Raw genomic sequence first — 13,987 nt, 5'->3', positions numbered from 1 at the left:
GATCGCCCTTTCGGGTTTTCAATCCACCGAGACGCTCATTTTTGCCTAAGCCGCCCTTTCGGGTTTTCAACTTAGCGAGTTATTTTGTTTTTATTTTTAGGCGAAGTATTTCTTGACTGCATCTGAATTCACAGGACGAGTGAAATCCTCCCCATCCATAGTTGTAAGTATCAATGCACCGCCTGAAAAGGCTCTCTTGACAACATATGGCCCCTCATAGTTTGGAGTCCACTTTCCCCTGGAATCGGGTGCGAAAGACAAGACTTTCTTGAGCACAAGGTCACCTTCTCGAAACACACGAGGCTTGACCTTCTTATCAAAGGCTTTCTTCATCCTTTGCTTATATAACTGGCCATGGCACATGGCAGTCAATCTCTTTTCTTCTATCAAATTCAATTGGGTATAACGACTCTGAACCCATTCAGCATCAGTCAACTTGGCTTCTATCAAGACTCTCATTGATGGGATCTCCACCTCTACTGGGAGTACAACCTCCATGCCGTAAACAAGAGAGAAAGGGGTTGCCCCTATTGAAGTGCGGACAGACGTACGATATCCATGCAAAGCGAATGGCAACATCTCATGCCAATCTTTGTACGTAACAACCATCTTCTGGATAATCTTCTTGATATTCTTATTAGTAGCTTCAACAGCCCCATTCATCTTGGGTCTGTAAGGAGAAGAATTATGATGTGCTATCTTGAACTCACTACACAGCTCTTTCATCATCTTGTTGTTCAAGTTAGATCCATTATCAGTAATGATCTTATCTGGCACCCCATAGCGGCATATGAGTTGATTCTTGATGAACTTCACGACCACCTGCCTGGTCATATTTGCATACGATGCCGCTTCAACCCACTTGGTGAAGTAATCAATTGCTACGAGAATAAATCTGTGACCTTTGGACGCTTCCGGCTCTATCATGCCAATCATGTCGATTCCCCACATAGAGAAAGGCCATGGTGATGAAATCACATTCAGGAGTGTCGGGGGTATATGAATCTTATCCGCATAAATCTGACACTTATGGCATTTCTTCACGTATTTGCAGCAATCAAACTCCATTGTCATCCAATAGTAGTCTGCTCTCAACATCTTCCTTGCCATGGCATGTCCATTGGAATGAGTACCAAATGAACCCTCATGGACTTCAGCCATCAACAGGTCTGCTTCGTGTCTATCCACGCATTTGAGCAGCACCATATCAAAATTTCTCTTATAAAGTACATCACCATTGAGGTAGAAACTTCCTGACAATCTCCTCAAAGTTTTCCTATCTTTCACAGATGCCCCAGACGGGTAAATCTGGCTCTGAAGGAAACACTTGATATCATAATACCACGGCTTATCGTCTTGTACCTCCTCTACTGCAAATACATGAGTTGGTCTGTCCAAGCGCATTACAGTGATGTTGGGGACTTCATTCCAAAGTATTACCACAATCATTGAAGCAAGTGTAGCGAGAGCGTCTGCCATCCAATTCTCATCTCGAGGAATATGATGGAAGTCAACCTCAGTAAAGAACGTTGAAATCCTCCTCGCATAATCCCTATATGGAATGAGGCCGGGCTGATTCGTTTCCCATTCACCCTTAATCTGATTAACAACGAGGGCCGAATCACCATAAACATCGAGATGCTTGATCCTAAGATCAATGCACTCCTCCAATCCCATAATACAGGCCTCATATTCAGCCATATTGTTCGTGCATTTGAAAGTTAGCCTTGTTGTAAAAGGAAAATGTGTGCCCTGAGGAGTAATAATTACTTCCCCAATGCCATTTCCGTATTGATTTACAGCGCCATCAAATACCATACTCCATCTGGAACCAGGTTCTGGCCCTTCATCGAGCGTAGGTTCATCGCAATCTTTCATTTTCAAATACAGAATCTCCTCATCTGGGAAGTCATACTGAACTGACTGATAATCTTCGATCGGTTGATGTGCCATGTGGTCTGCCAAAATACTACCTTTAATAGCCTTCTGCGCCCGATACTCAATATCATATTCAGATAACAACATCTGCCAACGGGCAATCCTCCCTGTTAAAGCAGGCTTCTCAAAGATATACTTGATTGGATCCATTTTGGATATCAACCAAGTCGTATGATTCAACATATACTGGCGTAAGCGCTTAGCAGCCCAAGCCAAAGCACAACATGTCTTCTCAAGCATTGAGTATCGAGACTCACAATCAGTAAACTTCTTACTCAAGTAGTAGATGACATACTCTTTCTTTCCTGATTCGTCCTGCTGACCAAGGACACAACCCATTGAGTCTTCAAGAACTGTCAGATACATAATCAATGGTCTCCCTTCAACAGGCGGAGAGAGAATCGAAGGTTCAGACAAATACTCTTTAATGCTGTCAAAAGCCTTTTGGCAATCCTTGGTCCAATCATGAGACTGATCTTTATGGAGGAGCTTGAATATTGGTGCACACGTGGCAGTCATGTGGGATATGAATCTGGAAATATAATTCAAGCGGCCAAGAAAACCTCGGACTTGCTTCTCAGTTTTGGGCGCAGGCATCTCTTGTATTGCTTTGACCTTTGCATGATCAACCTCAATACCTCTTTCACTAACGATAAAGCCCAATAGCTTGCCGGAACAGACTCCAAATGTACACTTGTTGGGATTCAGACGAAGCTTGTACTTCCTCAAACGCTGAAAAAGCTTCAACAAGTGCTCTACATGCTCAACTTCCGTTCTTGACTTTGCGATCATATCATCAACATATACCTCGATCTCCTTATGCATCATATCATGAAACAAGGTAGTCATAGCTCGTTGATACGTGGCTCCGGCGTTCTTCAAACCGAAGGGCATCACTCGATAACAGAATGTTCCCTAAGGTGTGATGAATGTTGTCTTCTCCATATCCTCGGGTGCCATTTTGATTTGATTATATCCGGAAAATCCGTCCATAAATGAGAAGACCTTGAATTTAGCTGTATTATCTACCAACATATCTATATGTGGCAGAGGGAAATCATCTTTCGGGCTAGCTTTATTCAAGTCTCTATAGTCCACACACATCCGGACTTTTCCATCTTTCTTAGGCACGGGCACAATATTGTCCACCCATTGAGGATATGTAGAAGTCACCAGAAACCCCGCATCAATTTGCTTCTGAACTTCCTCCTTGATTTTTACTGCCATATCGGGATGAGTTCTTCTGAGCTTCTGCTTCACAGGCACGCACTCAGGCTTCAAAGGTAGGAAATGTTGTACAATATCTGTATCTAGACCAGGCATGTCTTCATATGACCAGGAAAAGACGTCAACATATTCTTGTAGCAACTCAATCAATTCCTTCTTAACAGATTCTTCCAGAAGTGCCCCAATCTTCACTTCTCGCACACAATCTCCAGACCCCAAGTTGACTGTTTCCAGATTCTCAAGATGCGGCTGAATGATCTTCTCTTCATGCTCAAGTAGACGGGTAATCTCGTCAGGAATCTCTTCAACATCATCTTCTTCCGCCTCAAATACAGGGAATTCAAAGTTGGGAGATGGTGTTGGATCATTATTGAAATTCTGGTGTAGTCAGAATTCAGATGTTCTACTCCAAGTCATGACATCTGATCTAACATTGTAACTAATACAGCAAGATAGTTATTGATCACTGTACTAATATGCACACGTTCACAGATGTCACGACATCTCATTCTATGTCACCCTAGAATGTATGAACACCTGGTTCTGTGCATCAGGAAGAAGGACTCAACAGAAATCAATCCTAACACTCACTTCTGTTGTTTTCTTCCACAGTTATTAGCATGATGTCTTACTGTTGATTTTGGACATCATCTGTTACATTGTTCCAGTGTGTTTGTCTTTTACTTGTATTTCCTGAATTAAAGGTTGAACACGTTAATCTAATTTCCACTTATTAGATTGCTAACAACTAGGCTATTTGTTAGGTTCATTAATTGTAGGTTAGTAGTTGGATTCCTGGTTTTTCTCTAAGCTGTTGAATCCCTGAAGAATAGCCTGAGAAAAATACTGAATCAGAAAAACCAATCATCCTACACTTTAGCACCTGCTGTTGGGAATGAATGTCACAACATTCAGTTCGACGTCCAGAACATATGTTGATTCTGTTATGTTCCTGGAAACGTACTGTGCTAAGTTTGCAGTACTGTAAAAGACTAACTAGTCTCTACTTCAGTATCAACCTTCAGTATCAACCTTCAGTATCAACTGTCAAAACATCCAGTTTGACAGTTTCACAATGATCCTTCAGCCAAGTCTGTTATCCTTGAAAAGAACAGACTTAAATAAATACTGAACTGAAATTAACCTGCTTATCATTCAGTATACACTGTCACTGATGAATGTTACAACATTCTGATTGACATTCAAACAGAAGGCTACATACCAGGTCTGTCATCATCTTGACTGGAATACCTGCTGAGTTATGACAGTAATAAAAACACATGCAGAAGGAAAACAAACACAGGAAATTGTTAACCCAGTTCAGTCCAACATGACCTACATCTGGGGGCTACCAAGCCAGGAAGAAGATCCACTATTAGCAATATTAATTCAGAGTTAAACTCACCCGTTTACAACTCTTCACTTAATCCCTACCCAATGCAATCTATACCTAGGAACTCCTAGATAGAAACCTCCAGTTTCCATTCCTATCACTACAAATACAATGTAATGTTAACACACCTTGAACTTGCTTCACAGCTTCATTCAAGAACAAAATCACTCTTGCCTACAGGCTTTGAGTTACAAACACTCTCAGGATTTACCACTGAGATACACATGGTAACCTTCCCACAGATTGGGAGGTTTACCTTACACACACCCCCTAAAAATTCATTCTAAGAGGCTTACAAAAACTAGATTACAATCAGCTATTTATAACCTAATCACCCAACTGGATTTGGGCCTTCAGAAGTCGCAGCAGACTTGTTCTTTGCTGTTACAACTTCAGCAGAAAAATTCTGCTACAAACAAGGTCTTCAAGTTCCTAAACTCTCTCCATATATATCTCCATATTTAGAGCCTATATATCTTCTGATTGAGTCTTCAAGACCTCCACATGGGAGTTAGGATATTCACCAGATATCCTTGCTGATCCCAGAATATATACTGAATTAATTAATTCAGTTCTCTACACATGTGCGATGTCACAGACCTGATGTCGTGACATCGTACATGACATGTTGGTCCAGATGTTGAATTTCTTCAACCCAACATATTAAAACAACAGAGATGATTACATTATTTGTTTTCTAAAATTAATGCCAATCCTAAGGAATTAACAATCTCCCCCTTTGGCAAATTTTAGCTAAAACAAATAAACAATACACTGGACTAAACATCCCAATTTGGGAATGCTCTTCATCTCTGTCATTGGCTCCACCACCACAAACACCAAAGTTGGTGTACATGGGGAAGAAGAGGGACAAGACTCAGTTGTACCAGAACCCTTCCCCTCAACCGGAGAGCTTCCAGAAGAATATGTAATGCTGAGTACATAGACAATGTAACTCAAATCACAAGGCACAACTGTCTTCTTAACTCAGATCACAAGACACAAGTGGTAAACCCAGTTGGTGGATTTTGTGCCTGATGCCAACTTCTGTTTGCTGCCACATCCACAGTTGGCTTGCTTCTGGTACATTCTCAACCCCAGGACTCTATTTCTCTCCCCCTTTTTAGCTAAACATTTGTAAAGGCACCCTTCACAAAACCAGATCCAGGCGCAGCTTGCCCAAACCTTAACATACCCCATGATTCTGAGAATGGAGTGTTTTTCTTGTGAGAGGAAGAGGGCTATTGCATCCTTTAAATAGTCCAGCCCGTGCTTAGGAATTTCCGGTAGAAATAAATTCTTGGTCAAGATGCATTTATTTTTGCTGAGAAACAATCATAGAATCACCAACAAAATCTCAGATTATCTTTGAATACCTTTTATAGCTCTTGACTGTTTCTTTTCCAAAAACAGCCGTTCCAGTGCATAGAGACTATTCCATATATGCAGTCAGACACGTTGCACGCGATGTCTTAACATTTCACGCAGCTTTTTCCTGCATTCTGCTAGTATTCAACATTTCCCAAGGTTCCTGTCATACCTCCAGTAGAGACTTGACATCTGGCACTGATACAGTCAAATTCCCACACTTCAGCAGATGGTTACTCCCCCTGTACCACACAGCTGTAGCCATCTGGCATATTCTGATTTACCAGAATTTGACACATCACCTTCATAATTCCTACTGACTTTAAGTTTTAGAAGGAATTAGCAGCATTGTCCAGGGCAATGTCATGACATTCGGTCAGACATTCTTCAGCTCACTCAGCCTTGACACAGCATCCTGATAACTGACAAGGTGCCATACCTGGTTATCTGAGTACACATAGACCACAAGCTTGATGATTACTTGCAGCTTCAAGCCCAGAACTCCCCCTGTCATGGACACCCCACTCTTCTCTTGAAGATTGGAGATCACACATGGGCATATCCAACATCCCAAAGTTGGACCTTCACATACTTCCTGATTCATAGAGAATCCAGACCACTTGATGAATGGAAAACATAAGACGCATCTTCATGTCTTCAAGAGCACACCCTCTGTTCAACCCTCTTAGCTGAACACATTCACACTCTGTGTCAATCTCTCTTCTAACCAGAACAGAAGACCCCTTCACAAGATGTTCTAACATCAGCTGGGACATCCTTCACACCAATATAAGGCACAACATCTGATAGTCTTCAGATGTCACTGAGTCACCAGGTTAATCAAGAAGAACCCAGACCTACATTGGGACTTATACATTTTCATCCCATTACAAGAGATAATCTTCCATAGATAGCTCAGAACTCCTACCACAAGCTCCAAGGGATGAATAGAAAACACCTCCTTTTGTCTTCAACTTAATACTTTTCTGCTCAAAAGTAATTTGTCTCAGACTTTCCTCAAGAATAATCAGCTGCCATATGTTGATTATCTTGATTCTTCGAACTCACTTCTGAGGTAGACCAATTGCCACTGGCTGATTACCTCCTTCATGAATCCTCATATGAAAAGGTCAAATGCTGCTTTTTGACCTCCCCAAGTTTATCAGACTTCTCCCAAAGATATTCTGATCTTCCAAGTGAGACTTGAACTTCAAGCTTTTTGAAGTATCCAATCTACAACCCTGTAGACCTTTCTATCTCAAGTTGATGTGCCACTTCACCAACTAAGAATCTGATGTTGAACCAAATGTCACAACATTGTGTTTTGACATCTAGTCGTTGAATTCAGCTCCTTCTTCTGCCACTTGAAAGAACTTCCTCCCTTCACAGAACAAGAGTTCAATGTTCTCATAGACTTGATTGTGGAACCAAGTTTGAGTAAACAACCTCCATCCTGCAGGTTTGCAGTTAAGTCATCCAAGCTCACACCTTGATGAATCCCTGCTACTTCTCCAAAGACATCAGACACTCTGATGTATGAGTCTTCAGAAGGACCAGTTAGAAACTAACCCTTCAGCTATACCAAGGATTCCACATCCTAAAGCAAGGCTGTTTCCATGATGTCAAGACTGCTGCCACTTGTTCTTGACTCCACAGTGTGCATAAGCTAATGCACTTCCTTACCTAGATCAGAAATAAACTGATCCAAGTAACCACCATCAAGACTATGATGTCTTCTTCTTCTTGTACATACCAAGGCTGAACATGTTTCTTGCCAGGAAACCTTTTGAAAGATCATATGCTTTTGCTGCCACCAAAGAGATAGATCATAAGCCAATGTACTAACCTTCCTGTGATTCTGCACAGGGTCTTGAAGAAGTGAAGTTCCAACATCTTTAAGAACATCAGTTATCTTGAGCTCCAAGGATAATCAATTAAACACTTGTACTTGGCACAAGTAGACATTGATCTTAAATCCTTTCCCAATTATCCTTTCAGATACTTCCACCATAAGAATACTTTGAAAGTACTCTTCTTGTGTCAACATCTTCTGCTTGCAAGCACCTAGACAATTTTGAAGGTCTTCCCAGATTAAATTCACCCTTAGGAATGAGAGAGATGAATTCTTCCTTGCAAATGTGTCACACAACCACCAGAACCCATGTGACACAGATCAATAGCCAACCAGACCCTAGGCTGACCACATGTGAGGAGGTTAACCAAAACTCCCCCTCAACTTAACAACCATGGAAACTTCACACCAATATCCATGCATTGTACAGACATGTCTCAATATGACATACTCCATCCCTACCAGTGGTAACTAACTCTATGAGTTATACCTACGCATACTCCTATCACACCAATCAGACTTTTAACTGACCATAAGTACTAGAGGGACACCAGTCAATAGCAGATATGCATTGCCAGAGCATACTACATCAACCAACCTATGAATCTTCATATTCTCACTCCTTGAAAGAACTGCCACTTCTGATCGTGGTGCTTGAATAGCCAGATTCATGGTCCCAATCCTCTTAAATGAAGTAGCAGTCAGGTTACCCCATTGTTGACTGCTAACATCCGGAGGACTTGTCTTCCAACACTCCATAGTACTCCAGAGAATAGCTATCCAGCCCTGAACAATCTACAGGAGTTGGACAAGCAGCAGGAAATTGTGCAATGTCACATTTCACCCAGCTCCACTTCTAGAGACCAGACCTCTACATGTGACCTTCTTGAGCATACACACAGTTAACCCTACCCTTGTCAACTTAGCCCACACAGATGTCTCCTCTTCCAGGTCAGGAGTAGGTTCCAAACAAGATTATCCCTTTGTTTGACACCTAAAAACATATGTTCTTCAACCAGCAGCTGCATACTTGTTGAACAACATGTTCTAACATCACATAGAACATTGGTTCCACCTCCTTGGAACAAACCTTCCTTGAAATACTTCAAGGTCTTCATATACCCTACCCAAGAGTGTAAAAGAATCAGTGATCAGTTGATTCTTACCATCCTGACGTGAGAACATCATGATGAGTGGATTTGAGGGGACTCAGGTAGCTTTGACATCTTCAGAGGTCATGATGAAATCTTGACTATAGCAGCCTTTCATCCACATGAGGGGAAACTACATCAGAGTTTGAGTTTTGCCAGGTATTATGCAGCGGAAATCATAATACAACTCAACCTAAGAACACACTTTTCACCAGATCAGCCTCCAAGTCCATACCAAGTTTGAATGTGATTCAATACCGGCACAGATGTCCCATCCAAAGGCTAATTGCCAACCTCCAGATACAGGTACACATTATTCCTGTCATGAACAGTCCATCCACCTACTTCAAGGGACCATTCAGGGAAATCACAGAACCTTCCACTGGTTCCAACATAACTTCTTGCAAGATACCAGAAAGTATCACCCATGGATCTCATCCAGACGCAGAACAGGATGCCTGCTCTGATACCAATTGAAATTCTGGTGTAGTCAGAATTCAGATGTTCTACTCCAAGTCATGACATATGATCTAACATTGTAACTAATACAGCAAGATAGTTATTGATCACTGTACTAATATGCACACGTTCACAGATGTCACGACATCTCATTCTATGTCACCCTAGAATGTATGAACACCTGGTTCTGTGCATCAGGAAGAAGGACTCAACAGAAATCAATCCTAACACTCACTTCTGTTGTTTTCTTCCACAGTTATTAGCATGATGTCTTACTGTTGATTTTGGACATCATCTGTTACATTGTTCCAGTGTGTTTGTCTTTTACTTGTATTTCCTGAATTAAAGGTTGAACACGTTAATCTAATTTCCACTTATTAGATTGCTAACAACTAGGCTATTTGTTAGGTTCATTAATTGTAGGTTAGTAGTTGGATTCCAAGTTTTTCTCTAAGCTGTTGAATCCCTGAAGAATAGCCTGAGAAAAATACTGAATCAGAAAAGCCAATCATCCTACACTTTAGCACCTGCTGTTGGGAATGAATGTCACAACATTTAGTTCGACGTCCAGAACATATGCTGATTCTGTTATGTTCCTGGAAACGTACTGTGCTAAGTTTGCAGTACTGTAAAAGACTAACTAGTCTCTACTTCAGTATCAACCTTCAGTATCAACTGTCAAAACATCCAGTTTAACAGTTTCACAATGATCCTTCAGCCAAGTCTGTTATCCTTGAAAAGAACAGACTTAAATAAATACTGAACTGAAATTAACCTGCTTATCATTCAGTATACACTGTCACTGATGAATGTTACAACATTCTGATTGACATTCAAACAGAAGGCTACATACTAGGTCTGTCATCATCTTGACTGGAATACCTGCTGAGTTATGACAGTAATAAAAACACATGCAGAAGGAAAACAAACACAGGAAATTGTTAACCCAGTTCAGTCCAACATGACCTACATCTGGGGGCTACCAAGCCAGGAAGAAAATCCACTATTAGCAGTATTAATTCAGAGTTAAACTCACCCGTTTACAACTCTTCACTTAATCCCTACCCAATGCAATATATACCTAGGAACTCCTAGATAGAAACCTCCAGTTTCCATTCCTATCACTACAAATACAATGTAATGTTAACACACCTTGAACTTGCTTCACAGCTTCATTGAAGAACAAAATCACTCTTGCCTACAGGCTTTGAGTTACAAACACTCTCAGGATTTACCACTGAGATACACATGGTAACATTCCCACAGATTGGGAGGTTTACCTTACACACACCCCTAAAAATTCATTCTAAGAGGCTTACAAAAACTAGATTACAATCAGCTATTTATAACCTAATCACCCAACTGGATTTGGGCCTTCAGAAGTCGCAGCAGACTTGTTCTTTGCTGTTACAACTTCAGCAGAAAAATTCTGCTACAAACAAGGTCTTCAAGTTCCTAAACTCTCTCCATATATATCTCCATATTTAGAGCCTATATATCTTCTGATTGAGTCTTCAAGACCTCCACATGGGAGTTAGGATATTCACCAGATATCCTTGCTGATCCCAGAATATATACTGAATTAATTAATTCAGTTCTCTACACATGTGCGATGTCACAGACCTGATGTCGTGACATCGTACATGACATGTTGGTCCAGATGTTGAATTTCTTCAACCCAACATATTAAAACAACAGAGATGATTACATTATTTGTTTTCTAAAATTAATGCCAATCCTAAGGAATTAACAATTATGTTCACTGGGTTTGATTAACCTGCATAATGATTTTGGATATAAAAGAAGCTTTAGAATTCAAACAAGGCAAATCATTATGCAGATGAAAAGATTGATTTTGTTCTTATTTTTAGGGTTTTATGTGATCACCAATTTCATGCAAAAGCAAAAAGGGAAAATAATTAGAAAAACAAACATTTAACATGAATTTATTGAATGAAAACATCATTGTATTTATGTGCCAACAATGTCGTCACTTCTCCTTTTGGCATGGGAGAAGGGTTTTTAAACACAATGAACATTACTTTGACTTATGGATAACTGTCGGAATATCAACAGCGACCCAATTATTGCAGATCCCTCCAGGGATGACGAAATTTCCAGAATCCTCTTTGTCCTCTTCCAAAATGGAAGCAGCCTCCTCATCTTCACCGGTGTGGATAAATCCACCACTCTTGAACAATCCTTGCTTGTTGAAGACCCCAGAAGAATAGCCTATGCCAGCCCGAGATTTATTGTCTTCCAACTTGATCATTTTCCCCAAACCGACAATTGCACCATGCTCAATGGCCAACTTTGCATCTTTGTAAGAAGCAAATGAAGGAGTTCTTTTCTCAACAGGTTCAGCGATAGATAAAGCTTGGAACGGCGTTCCAACTTTATCCTCAGCATCTATATAAGAGAAGGAAGACAAATGGCTTACCAGGAGAGCCTTTTCTCCCCCTACCACCACCAGCTTCTTATTCTTCACAAATTTCAGTTTCTGGTGTAGGATGGATGTCACGGCGCCAGCCTCGTGAATCCATGGTCTGCCTAGGAGACAGTTATACGATGGGTGAATGTCCATAACCTGGAAGGTAATCTGGAAATCACTTGGTCCGATTTTGACTGGGAGTTCAACCTCACCAATCACAGTTTTGCGAGACCCATCGAAAGCCTTCACAACTACTCCACTCTGCCTCATGGGAGGCCCCTGATATGATAATTTCACAAGAGTGGTCTTCGGCAATACATCAATGATGACCCAGTGTCCACTAACACATTGGACATGGCGTCAACTTTGCAACTCATAGAAATGTGTAATGCCAAGTTGTGGTCTCTTCCCTCATCAGGGAGATCAGCGTCACAAAAACTCAAATTGTTACAAGCGGTGATGTTTGCAATAATACTGTCAAATTGTTCTATCGTGACATCATGATCCACATACGCCACATCCAACACCTTCTGCAGAGCCTCTCGGTGTGGTTCTGAATTCAATAGCAATGATAACACAGATATTTTGGATGGCGTTTGTAGAAGCTGATCTACAACATTGTACTCGCTTCTTTTGATGAGCCTCAACATCTCATCACAATCTTCTCTCGTATTGCCACTCGGGCCAGCAGAAGCAGGAATTCTCAAAATAGAGGAGGGCTTAGCAACAAGTGCCGGATTCGGAGTTCTCACAGCATTCCCAATCGGGCGTTCAACAAAACCAGTATCAACACTTCCTCGAGCATCAGCTTGAGGCTTCAACGGAGCCTAAAATACACGACCGCTACGTGTCAAACCACTGACGTCAGCAATATTAACGACAGATGAAGAGGGCAGGGACACCTCTTTCCTATTTTCCACTGCTATAGCATTGTAGCGATAGGGGGCCGCCTTCTCAGAAGAATATGGTACAGGGCCGGTTGGCTTAATAGTTAGAGCAGGAGAAACCTTCTGCTTGCTACCACCATACTTGATGACAACGGGCTCAGGTATCTGGAATACCGGAGAAATTACGTTGACTTCAACAGCATCTTCGTCAACATTTCTGTTTTGAAGGATCTCAATGACTCCCTCATCCAGCATTTCTTGAACATCTCTGCGCACCTGGCGACACCCTCTCTGATTAACAGAACAGACTCGACATCTATCGTGGTCATGCTCATAATGGCTATAGTCACACAGCAAGCGATGCATCTCAACCAGCGATTGTCGAATATGACTGACATATTTGACTTTATACTTGCCAGGACAACCCTGGACCATATTGACAGATTTCCCATGTTCGGGCAATGGGTTCTTCTTCACGTTCGGACCTACGTCCTCGAAAAACAAAATCCCACTTCTCACAAGGTCTTGCACCTTGGTCTTTAAGGGATAGCAATTCTCCACGTCATGTCCGGGGGCACCGGAGTGATATACGCAGTGAAGCTCAGGCTTGTACCACCACTGGGGGTTAGTAGGTACAGCGGGAGGGTCTCGTGGAGTGATCAACTTTCTATCAATCAGAGATGGATAGAGTTCAGCATAAGTCATCGGAATTGGATCAAAGGTGACTCTCTTCCTCTCGTAGCTGGTGCTGGCATTGTTGTTATTGTTTCGAGGTTGGTTGGCATGTTGTTGCGGACGCTGCTGTTGTTGTTGATATTGCTAAGCTTGTGGTTGCTGATAATGCTGAGCTTCTCTGAAAACAGGTGCTATATGAGCCACCTGATGTTGGTTGTTGACTGGGCGAGCAATCTTCCTCTTCATAGAGGGTCTTCTCTTGACATGGGAAGACACATCATGTGCCTTTCCCTCCTTCTTCTTTGCAAAGCTTCCATATCTCTTTGCTGAAGAGCCTTCCTCTCGAGTCAAACGTCCTTCACGGACCCCCTCTTCCAGCCTCATTCCCATATTCACCATCTCGGTGAAATCTGAGGGAGCACTTGCTATCATTCTCTCATAATAGAACGAACTCAAGGTCTTCAAAAAGATCTTGGTCATCTCTTTCTCCTCAAGGGGTGGCATTATCTGAGCTGCCAACTCGCGCCACCTCTGGGCGTATTCTTTGAAGGTCTCTTTCTCTTTCTGGGACATTGCCCTCAGCTGGTCCCTATCAGGAGCCATATC

Source organism: Lathyrus oleraceus, chromosome 5 (genome assembly GCF_024323335.1).
Source record: "Lathyrus oleraceus cultivar Zhongwan6 chromosome 5, CAAS_Psat_ZW6_1.0, whole genome shotgun sequence".
NCBI lineage: Eukaryota > Viridiplantae > Streptophyta > Magnoliopsida > Fabales > Fabaceae > Lathyrus > Lathyrus oleraceus.
Note: the sequence above shows the minus strand (reverse complement) of the source record.